Source organism: Moschus berezovskii, chromosome 7 (genome assembly GCF_049115385.1).
Source record: "Moschus berezovskii isolate FMDL1 chromosome 7, NW_MosBer_1.0, whole genome shotgun sequence".
Taxonomy (NCBI): Eukaryota; Metazoa; Chordata; class Mammalia; order Artiodactyla; family Moschidae; genus Moschus; species Moschus berezovskii.
Window position 1 is genome coordinate 17,579,771 of NC_142466.1, and position 12,090 is coordinate 17,591,860.

Genomic DNA, 12,090 nt, shown 5'->3' on the forward strand with positions numbered 1-12,090 from the left:
CACTTGGAATTTATAACAGAAGACCTAATTTGCTCACAACTGTGTTGGATAAAGGAGCCAGATTTGCAGGCAATCTTGTATTGAGCATGACTTCCCAGGATCTGCAATAGGAAGGCCAATTATTTGGAGGGCTATCTCTTTGCCCATGCTTTATTAATCTGTGGGCATTGCCATAAAAAATTGACTCTTCGCTGAGAAAGCCTTCTCGGGGAGGCTCAGTGGAGCAGCTGCTCTAGACTGGAAAGTGCCACTCTCCAACTGGGTGTGCCTGTGAACCACCTGGGGAAAGCTGGGCGCGCACAACAGCAAGCATTTGTCAGTGGAGTGATGCTTTCCCTGGGCTCTATTTGGAAATGCAAGATGTCCTGTTGTGTTTCCATTGCCTTTCTTCTAAAATCCTAGCCTCCTATGATGTAGTAGAACCTGCTGATGCTAGGTGGTGCTAATGGCTTTGAGGAGCAGGGAGGGGGTGGTGATATGGCTTCCAATTAGGTTGCCACAATCCAACTGGAAATTAACTGGGGAAGCCAAGAAAGAGTTAAGTTAGATGGCTGTGCTGTGAATTGCTCTCTACCTCAACTTGAGCACTGCTTCATATTTTGATCTGCTTTGGCACGTTTTGATTTTGGGCAGGGATTCAGGCTTGTCCATGGTGCCAGAGGCTGCGTTTGTAATAGAGGCATCACACGCAGTGACAGCCTTGTAGAAAAAGCAATCTGTACAGATACGGATCAAGTGGGAGCATTTCCATCGAAAAGTGCAGCACGGCTTGCTTTTTGCATCCCACTGGTAACGTGACTGCTCACAGTCACGTTCAGCAGTGTCCAAGTGTGTTTGGCACTCAGTGATGCCGTTGGGTGGACCTGACCTCCCCTGGTAGCCTGGTTCTTAGGTGGAGAGGCTGGGTGGGGAAGCTTCCTGAGCAGGAGGTCCGGGACTGGGGATACAGAACCCTGAACACTGGCTGTTCAGGGTTGTTCCAGCCTTGGGCATGACTCTGATCCTTTGTCAGAAACTGACAGTGCATGACAACTGAAAGCTGAAGCTCTGGGATGATTCACTCCCTTTATTCCTCGTTCTTCTTCTGGCTATCGTCAGTTCTCAGGGCCCCCAGAAGGCAGAAGTGGGAGGAGAGGACATTCAGGGCATGGTTTCTCCTCTTTCTTTATTAGTGGTTCTATCGTGGCAGTGGGAAAACTCATGGTAGTAGTAATCAAATGTTGGATAATTTTGGGTTTCAAATGCTCTCTCTGCTTCCATTTCCTCCATGACTCATTGCTAGTACAAGTGAACCTCTTTCCATAATGAAGGTGGGGTCTTTAGTTTTGAATTACACATTTGGTTGGGAAAATTTGCACTGATCTATTCTCATGTCCAGTTAGATGGATGAGCAGTGTTATTCCACTTTGATTTTTGCTAAGGCTCTTGAAATGTGCCATGTTGGCTGACTGATAAATCCATACAAAAGTTCGATGCATGCCTACTATGCAACAGACCCAGAGCAGACATACAGGGTAACCTTGCCTAGAGCAGTTCTGTCTTCATGGAATTTAATTTAATTAAAGGGACAGAAAATTAAGCAAATAATTGGGAGGCAATATAATAAGTGCTCTGATAAGTCCTTTGTGTCTCGAAACATGTAACAAGGACATTGGAAGGAGCAAAGCAGTTGTTCTAGAGGAACTCTTGAGAGTCCCTTGGACTGCAAGGAGATCCAACCAGTCCATTCTAAAGGCGATCAGTCCTGGGTGTTCATTGGAAGGACTGATGCTAAAGCTGAAACTGCAATACTTTGGCCACCTCATGTGACACGTTGACTCACTGGAAAAGACTCTGATGCTGGGAAGGATTGAGGGTGGGAGGAGATGGGGACGACAGAGAATGAGATGGCTGGATGGCATCACCGACTCGATGGACATGAGTTTGAGTGAACTCCGGGAGTTGGTGATGGACAGGGAGGCCTGGCGTGCTGTGATTCATGCGGTCGCAAAGAGTCGGACACGACTGAGCAACTGAACTGAACTGAACTGAGAGGAACTGACTTCTAGGTTGAGACCTGAAGATAAACAGACTTAAGAAAGAGATGGGGGACTTCCCTGGTGGTCCAGTGGAGAAGAATCTGCTTGCCAATGCAGGAGACATGGGTTTGATCATTGGTCCAGGAAGATTTCACATGCCATGGGGCAACTAAGCCTGCAAGATGCAACCAGTGAAGCTCTTGCAGCTAAAGTCTAGCCTATGCTCTCCAACAAGAGAAGCCAAGACAATGAGAAGCTCATGCAGCACAGGGAAGAACAGCTCCCACTTGTCTCAACTAGAGAAAGCCCTCAAGCAGCAGCAAAGGCCCAGCATAACTAAAAATAAGTAAAATTATAAAAAATGAATCACTGTGGACAATGACTGCAGCCATGAAATTAAAAGATGCTTGCACCTTGGGAGACAGGCTATGACAAACCTAGACAGCATATTAAAAAGTAGAGACATTACTTGGTTAACGAAAGTCTACCTAGTCAAAGCTATGGTTTTTCCAATAGCACGTATGGCTGTGAGAGTTGGACCATAAAGAAGGCTGAGTGCTAAAGAATTGGTGTTTTCAAACTGTGGTGCTGGAGAAGACTCTTGAATGTCCCTTGGACAGAAAGAGGATCCAAATGAGTCAATCCTAAAGGAAATCAACCCTGAATATTCTTTGGAGGGACTGCTGCTGAAGCTCCAATACTTTTGCCACCTGATATGAAGAGCTGACTCACTGGAAAAGATCTTGATGCTGGGAAAGATTCAGGGCAGGAGGGGAGGAGGGTGACAGAGGATGAGATAGATGGTTGGATGGCATCACCGACTTGATGGGCTTGAGTTTGAGTAAACTTCAGGAGATAGTGAAGGACAGGGAAGCTTGGCATGCTGCACACCTTGGGGTTGCAAAGAGTCAGACATGACTAAATGACTGAACGACAGCAACAAAATTAAAAAAGAGAGAGAAGGGGCAGGGAGGGGTCCGTGTTGTAAGCAGAGGGACCAGTCTGGGCTTCACTTCATAATCCCTTTCTACTGGGTGTGTACATATTAAGAAAGAAAAGTCTTAAGTGAGAAAGAATTTATCTGGTAATAATCAGATGCTTATTAACAGATCTCTCATCAGGCAGAGCTTTGTTTACCTCCCTCTTATGATCATACCCTGTGGAGTTGGTGTTATGGCTACTTTCATGCATCATCAAAGGATCTCTGCAGCCTCTTGGAAGGCCTTTGGTTTGCATGTGTCACTCAGATAGAGGTTTTGTAAGTGACCTTGTTGAATGTTGAATCTTGGGGCAGAGATGTATGTATTATGTGCCAAGATTCAACTAAGCTGGAGATGGTGAGGGCCTGGCGGAGTGGATGGATGGGAAGTCCCAGCATCAAGATTTTAGGTAGCAGTTCTCCATGACATCAAAAAGGAACATGATTTTGGTTCAGGAGCTTTGAAGATAATTTCCATAGGAAATAGGACCTGGTCTCTTAGGAGATTATAAATTTTTCTCCAACTTCTTTTTTTTTTTTCCAGGTGGGGATGAAGCTCTTTATATTCTTTCAGACTGAGTTCTCTTTGGGTCCTTGACTGATGGGTCTGAGGTCATTGGGAAGGTGTGCACTCAACAGATTCTCTTGGTGACTTGAAAGAATCCATGTGCCCGTGTGATGCTGTGATAGAAGAAGAAATATACACTTGGTCTTTGTACTCAGTTCCTGACATAGAGCTCCTAAAACTCTTGTTATTTTCTGCGATAATAGGAGCATCGTTATAATATTCGGCCTTAGTCCGTAGTTCCTGACACAAGAGCTTCGAAGACCTTCAGGAAATCTGGGGTGATAAGGTGTCTCTTTGTATGTTAACGAGATGCCTGGTGGCTGGAGTCACCTAGGTATCTTCAGGATGGGGGCTGGTTGCCAGAAAGATCAGCACATGATTAGAGGGTTGGCGCTTTCATCCTTATCTCCTGACCTCTGGGAAAGACTGTAAATTCAATTAATCATTAATAGCTAATGTTTAATCATACCTACTTTATCCTCCAGAAAAACTCCTAAGACACAGAGATCGGAGAGCTTCTAGGTCAATGAACACATGGAGGTGCTGGGAGGGTGGCACACTAGGAGAGGTGTGGAAGCTCTGTTCTCCCCACCCTAGACTTTGCCCCATGCTTCGCCTTCATTGGGCTGTTTCTCAGTTGTGTTTTTTGGAAAAAGCCAGTAAGTAAACTTTTCCTGAGATCTATGAATCACTCTAGAAAATCATCACACCTAAGGAGGAGGCCGTGGGAACCTGGATTTCTAGGCGGCCAGCCAGAAGTTTGGGAGGCCCAGGACTGGCATCTCAGTCTTGTGTGACTGAGCTTTTCACCTGTGGGGTCCGTGCTAACTCTGGGTAGCTAGTGTCAGAATTGGATTGGAGACACCCAGTTGGTTCTGGAGAGTTAGAGAACTGGTTGGTGTGGGAAAAAACCCCTGTGTATTAGGTTTCAGAAGTTTCATGAGTAAAAACAGTTTGTTGTTGTTCAGTCTCTGAGTCATGTCCAACTCTTTTTGCGACCCCCACGGACTGTAGCCCACCAGGCTCCTCCGTCCGTGGGATTTCCCAGGCAAGAATACTGGAGTGGGTTGTTGTTTCCTTGTCCAGGGGATCTTCCCGACCTAGGGATTGAACCTGCATCTCCTACAATTGGCATGTGGATTTGTTACGTCTGAGCCACCAAGCAAGCCCCTAAACAGTTTAGAACCTCCAGAAAGAACGCCCAGATTATGATGTATTTTGCTTTCAAGTAAATATGTTTTTTTTTTAATCTCAAAAATTCATTTAGAGTCTATAACTTTGGAATTTGTGATTCTTTTGGAAACAACTTAGGCTAATTTTTAACGGTTTCTTAGAAAAAGGGGCTTGAACAGAAGATAATACTGAAAATGTACAAAAGACAGAAGATATAAACTGTCTTTAGTAACTCTAGGAGCACACAAACTTGACATACCAATTAAAAATAATAATTACCTTTTCATAAAGAGAGGTCTGCTAAATAGAAGTCATGCTATTATATATATTGTTAGACCATTTTGGTGCCAGCTTTTTGCTCGGGGAGACTTGAGGTACCTTGTGCTGATTTCCAAGCTACAAATCACCTATGTGTTTTATACAAAGAGACAAATGAACAATGACATAAATCTAATGGGTTGTTTATTTCTAGGAGTAGTGAAAGCTAGAAAACCATGGTAACCAATGTAGTCAGAGATGATGTGCAAAGGACTTAGACTCTTGGCAAAAATGAATTAGAAAAAAAGTGTGAAAAGTCTTGAAACACTAACAGTTCTAGGCAATTTAACTTTTCGTTTTTCATTCTGATGGAGGAGTTACATCTCAGCAGGAGTGGAAGTTACAGGGAAGGGTTATTTGTTGCTCCCTCTACTACTGTTATTTTATAATTCTAAGCTCAGTGGTAGAGGTCCAGTTAAAAGCTCATGGACATGTTTTATAGTGAAGATAGTGATAATGATAGCATATGAACAACTCATGAAGAATTCAGTATGTGTCGTGTACCTTAAACTCTCAGATTCTCTCCTTATTAAAGTCATCTCTTGAAACTGAAAGTCACTCAGTTGTGTCCAATTCTTTGCAACCCTGTGGACTATACAGTCCATGGAATTCTACAGGCAAGAATGCTGAAGTGGGTAGCTGTTCCCTTCTCCAGGGGATCCTCCTGACCCAGGGATTGAACCCAGGTCTTCCACATTGCAGGCAGATTCTTTACCAGCTGAGCCACCAGGGAAGTCCAAGATTACTGGAGTGGATAGACTATCCCTTCTCCAGCGGATCTTCCTGAGCCAGAAATCAAACTGGGGTCTTCTGCATTGTATGTGGATTCTTTACCAGCTGAGCTACCAGGGAAGCCCTAAAGTCATCTCTTAGGATCTATAATATATGAACTCCAGTAAGCCATGAAAAAAATTATTGTATCAGTTTGCTTATGGCTAAAAGACTTAGCTGTCAAAGCTGAGTTTACGGATGGTGAAATTGCTTCGCCATTTGGTGTATATTCTCAGCTGTGTTATAAACCAGTTGATCAGCCAGAGCATACTACATCTATTTGTTCAATGAATAATGGTGCCAACTTTCTGATTCAAAAGAAGACAATAATGGGACAAGCCAAACATCACAAAGTTTGCTCTTTTTACTGAGATTCAGACACTTTTTTGAATTAATACTCCTTGAATCTTTTCATGCCTTCAGTTAATTTATATCTGAAAACATTAATTTTGACTTTTTTTTTTTTTGCCAGTATTCTGGTTGCTTTTATGGAGGAATGGAGTTTCAGAGGTTCTTTACCAAACTGAACACAGGTTTGCTTGCCCAATACTTGCAGCAAAGTCCAATTTCACACAGGACTGTGGTGAAAGAAAGTATAGCATTTATTTGCAGGACTCCAAGCAAGGGGAATGGGCGGCTAATGTTCAAAGGACCTAAACTCCTTCATGGCTTTTAAACATGGGTTTTTAAAGGCAACATTATGGGTGGGATCCCTGGGTGCCTGGTCAGCTCATGAACACTCTGATTGGTTAGTGGTGAGGTAGCAGGGTGATGTTTTGAGAATTTTAATCATCAATATCTGGTTCCCCCCAGTCTAAGGTCTATGTGTTTGTGGTCAGCAAGTAGTTAAGGTTGTCCACTGGTTTTCATTGATGAGCTGTTGTTCAGAACATTACTACTTTTCTTGCTTGACTGCTTTTCCTTTGTTTCTGCATTTCCTCACCTCTCTAATCATTAACTGTTTTAGTCTGCTTTCCGGAACTTGAGGAGAACTGAGGAGACTAAACTCTTTTACAGACCAGAAGTGAGGGACATGGAGGGGCTTATATCCAGGAAGGTCCTGCAGGGTCCTGCTCAGTTTTGGTTCGCACTCCGCAATTCTGGAAGTGCTTCTTTCTAGTCCCTTCATTTTTACTTTGTACATTTATCAGCATTAAAGGTCAGTGAGATTAAACGGGCTCCTGTGTACCCACACAACTCTGCATGTGTGGGATAGTGTTCCTGGGTGATTGCCTGGCCTGAATGGCCTACACCTGTGGGTGTCTGAACTGCTGCCGTTTCAGCTTAACTATTCTTCCCCTGGAGAGGAACAAATGGAAGGAGAGCAAACGGAACACCACTAACCAACAGTGTGGTCGTGTGCATAGAATTTCTGGATGAGTGTTAAGCGTGGTGGCTTAAATGTATTAATTTATTTTTAAAAATATTTATTTATTTAGCTGTGCCTGGTCTTAATTGTGGAATATGGGGTCTTCAGTCTTACTTGTAGCATGTAAGATCTAGTTCATGGGGGCCAATGCAGGAGAACCGGGTTCGATCTCTGGGTTGGGAAGATCCTTTGGGGAAGGAAGTGGCAACCCACACCATTATTCTTGCCTGCAGAATTCCATGGACAGAGGAGCCTGGCGGGCTACAGTCCACGGGGTTGGAAAGAGTCGGACGTGACTGAATGACTAACACACATACACTATAATGCACAGGACGGCTCTCCACAACCAAGAATTAACCCTTCCTGAAGGTCAATAATGCTGAGTTTGCAAAACCCTGCTCTAGTCCATGGATTTGAAGGCAGGGAGCTGGTAGCTAGGTATATAGACATAATAAATGATAAACATAACAGCTGGCTAAAGAACAGAGTCTGTTGGTTTCTTATCAGTTTTTGGCAGTTGTAACCAGTGGTCTAAGGGCTTGAAATTATGTATTTGCTTTCCTTCATTTCTTGGTTAGTCACTGAACAGGAAATCCAGAGAGATCAAACAGTCCATTTATTTCTATGAATAAACATCAAAAATTCATGAAAAGTGCCAGCCAATAAATGCTCAATACAGAGTAACTACTTAAGCTGTCACAGAAGTCCCCATCTCTTCCTAGATCGTTTATGTATTAATTCCTCCATGCACACGTCCCTTCAGCAAACATTTCTGGTTGTTCGCTTTCGCTTTGTGTACACACGTATCCAACAGGACACTGATGGATGGGAGATGTGGGTGTGTTGTCGGCCCGGGCTCACGTTCTCTGCAAAAGCAGTATCTGAAAGGTGCAGGCCGGCCGCTTTCACAGAGAGCTCAACTACAGCGTGAGGCGCAGGGATCCAGGGAATAGCGCTCTCTCTTCCCTGGGGGCAAGACAGAAAATGCAGCCCATATAACATTTCTTTAGAAAGGCATCATTCAGTCTTACCTGAGCTGATGGGGCTGGCGGTGCTCATCGATCGGAATGGGCACAGCCTTTTGTCTGAGTTTGCGTTACTCTTTCAGTGTGGCTTTTGGACGCGGACTTGATTCTCTGCCTTCTGTTATGGACAGTCTCGAGATAGCACGATGCAGAAAGACAGAGAGCCGGGCAGCTGATGCGCAGATGACGGAGGGACGGTAGGGAGGCGGTAAGCGGAAGGAAAACTTTCTGCATCCCATTTATTCCGGTGTGAAAAGAATCCATGCCCTTGCTGTTTCGAGAGAAAAGATAAAGAGCATGGAGGAAGAGATAGCTCTATTCCCAGGATCCCTGCGCCTCAGCCTGTAGTTGAGGTCTCTGTGAAAGCAGACGGCAGCAGCCGGCCTGCACCTTTCAGATACTGCTTTTGCAGACAACGTGAGCCCGGCCCAATAACACACCCCCATCTCCCATCCATCAGTGTCCTGTGGGATACGTGTGTACACAAAGCGAAAGCGTACAACCAGAAATGTTTGCTGAAGGGACGTGTGCGTGGAGGAATTAATGCATAAGTGATCTAGGAGGAGATGTGGACTTCTATGACAGTTTAAGTAGTTACTCTGTATTGAGCATTTCGTCTGCCTGGACCTTTGCTAAATACTGTTTTCATTTAATCCTCATATCATTCCTGTGAGTGAGGAATGTTTATCTTGTTTTCACAGATTAAAAAACTGAAATTCAGAGAGGTCAACTAGCTGGCCTAAGGTTTTTTTTAAAAAAGTAATTTATTTATTTTAAGTGGAGGATAATTACTTTGCAATATTGTGATGGCCTCTGCCATGTATCAACATGAATCGACCACAGGCATACATGTGTCCCCTCCCTCCTGAGCCTCCCTCCCACCTTCCTCCCCACCCCATCCCTCCAGGTTGTCACAGAGCCTAGGGGTTCGGACCTAGAATGCTAAGTTAGGATTTGAGCCCAGGACCCTGCTGCACTGTCTCAGAGAAAAGGCTTCAGCTCCTGTGAAACCTGAGAAATCCAGATGGTGGAGGAGGTGGAACGGAGTCAGGGCTCCTTCAGCAAGCACCTTGGATCCGTGCTTTCCAGCAGAAACCCAGAAGGTGTTCTCTTAGCAGGTTTTTTGAAAGTGGTTTTGTTTGTTTGTTGTGATGTGGACCATTTGTAAAGTCTTTATTGAATTTGTTACAATATTTCTTGTTTTTTATTTCGTTTCATTGGCCCTGAGGCATGTGGGATCCTAGCTCCCTGACCAGGAATGGAACCCACACCCCCTGCACTGGAAGGTGAAGTTTTAACTACTAGACATTTTCAGCTAGAAGTTTTAACTACTAGTTGTTGTTCAGTTGCTGAGTCGTGTCTGACTCTTTGCAACCCCATGGACTGTAGCATGCCAGGCTTCCCTGTCCTTCACTGTCTCTTAGAGTTTACTCAAGCTCATGTCCATTGAGTCAGTGATGTCATCCAACCATCTCATCCTCTGTCGTCCCCTTCTCCTCCTGCCCTCAGTCTTCTCCAGCATCAGGCTTTTTTCAAATGAGTCAGCTCTTTGCATCAGGTGGCCAAAGTATTGGAGCTTCAGTTTCAGCACCAGTCAGGCCTCTGGGGAAGTGCCTTTTTCGCTGGTTTTTAATGAAGATGTAAGAGGATCAGATGACAAGGACAGAATCCATCCTCTGTAGTAAGAACTGTAGCCTTTTTACAGATATATTTGTGAATCTTCAGGCCACAGACTGTGGATGTGGTCCACATCACTGTCACCATCCATGCATCACACACTAGACCTCACTAGCTAAAGAAGAAACCCAGCCCCCTATAAAGATCCCCGAGATTCTCTGCAAATCTTGGGTTTTGGATAGGTCCTTATGCATACGGCAGGCAGCTTCCTTGCCACACTCGGAATTTCCTTCCTCTGTCTTTGATCTGACCCTGGTCAAGTACTGTCAGTGCAGCCCAGTCCTGAAGAGTATAGACTCTGGAGTCAGACTTCCACCGTTCTTGTCTAACCCCTGCCACTAACTCACTGCGAGCATGGACAGTTTGCTTACATCCACTTCCCTCATCTATAAAATGACAATAATGATCATGCCTACAGCCCAAAAGTTGTAAGGATGAAATGAAACAACTAATTGGAAGTGCTTAGCATGGTATCTTATAAATAGCTCTCCTTCAAGCTTATCTATTAATATTTTAAACTCCACCATACCTTCCAGACATGGTAAGAAACATCTGTGTTTGGAAACTGCCTGGGCAGAGCGCTCTTTAGAGAACTTCCTGTTGGGGACACAGGAGGTTTATGGATGCGAGAGACAGTGGGGGAAGATATGACTTTCAGCAAAATGGTCTACCTTTCTCTCACCTTCTCTTCATATCCCCTCGGCATTTTGGAGAACTTTATTGGCCTAAAACTGTGGCTTAAATGTTTTATTAAACATCTCATGACAGTGTTATTCCTGCGCGTCTAAGCATGTAAGTTGTGTTATATACCTGTGATTTTCTGTTAAACTTTTTAATATATATTTTCAAGGAGGGGACCTTTGGGAATTCTCTGGTGGTCCAATGGTTAGACCTCCACATTTCCACTGCAGGAGGCACAGGTTTGATCCCTGGTAGGGGAACTAAGATCCTGTGTGCTGTGTGGCATGGCTAGAAAAAAAAAAGAGGGGCCCTTTTCTATGGTGCTATTCAAAATCAAAAGAAGGTTAGACACTCAAAAATTTTAAGAAAGTTGAAAATGTGAATTTCTAGTCTTTATCCCCAGAGATTCTGATTTAGGACATATGGCAAGGCAGAAATAATTTTTAACAAATGTTTGAGGTTTCTTAGAGGTGAGTGGTCTAGAAAGTACTAAGGTAAAGTTTGAGGAATTATTTGGTAGAAGTCATCAAAATGTACATAGTGGATAATCTACATGATTCCTATTGCTCTTTGGAGGTGAAAATGAGACCTGGCAGTGCTGAGGTGAGGGAATTACTCTTCACTCTCCCCAAGTCTTTTTTGGGCCTCCCATTAGATGCCTTATTGCACAACAAAGCTGCACCCTTCCTACATCCTGAGCTGCAGTGTAATTGGAGTTTGAGGTTGTTTCTGTCCACCACTTCCATGGATCGGGAGTGGTGGGATTAAATTAAACCTGCATTTTTCATTCCCATGAGGAAAATCACAAACTCTAAAGACAGATTTAATGGAAGCAATATTTAACTCTGCTTACAATTATGGATCTCTGCCTCAAACAGAATCAATAGTGCTCTTTTTTACAAATAAGAGAATTCACTGTATTCAGTCAAAACACAAAACGGATTTATTAAAGAAGAATATAAGGAACCTCCAGGTGGGCTTGGAGGCCCTGGAGTCAGTGTTCCAGCACACCTCATGTCTCCTGTTCACATTGCTAGGGAGGTGGGGCAGACATAGCAACCCATACTATAGATGCTGGGATGGGACCCTGGAACCACTGTGCCTCCCACACTCCAAGACAGGATGGTTCCTCTGCCAACTTCAAAAGCATAGATTCCTTGTGGAGCTTGCTTCCAATATTCTTCTGTTCTCTCTTCAAAGATTGTGTTTCATGCAGGTGCATCTGATTATGGAATCTGAGTCACCTGCCTGTCCGGTGAAATGTTGAAGCTGGCTGAAGCTGGCTTTGAGAGGTGATGGTTAAGTTTCAGGGATGTTATAGGTTAGTTTATAAACTGTTGGTAACTTGAAGTAGGCCATAGTAGGAGGATTTACACCATGGAAATTGGCAAGTCATACAAAGCAGTGAGACTGAGAAACATTTGCCATTTGCCATCACCTCATTGCAAAGGATGCTGGGTAGATTTCGCAGTCCCTTTGGAAAGGTAAACCTCATAGTGGGTGAAATTCTC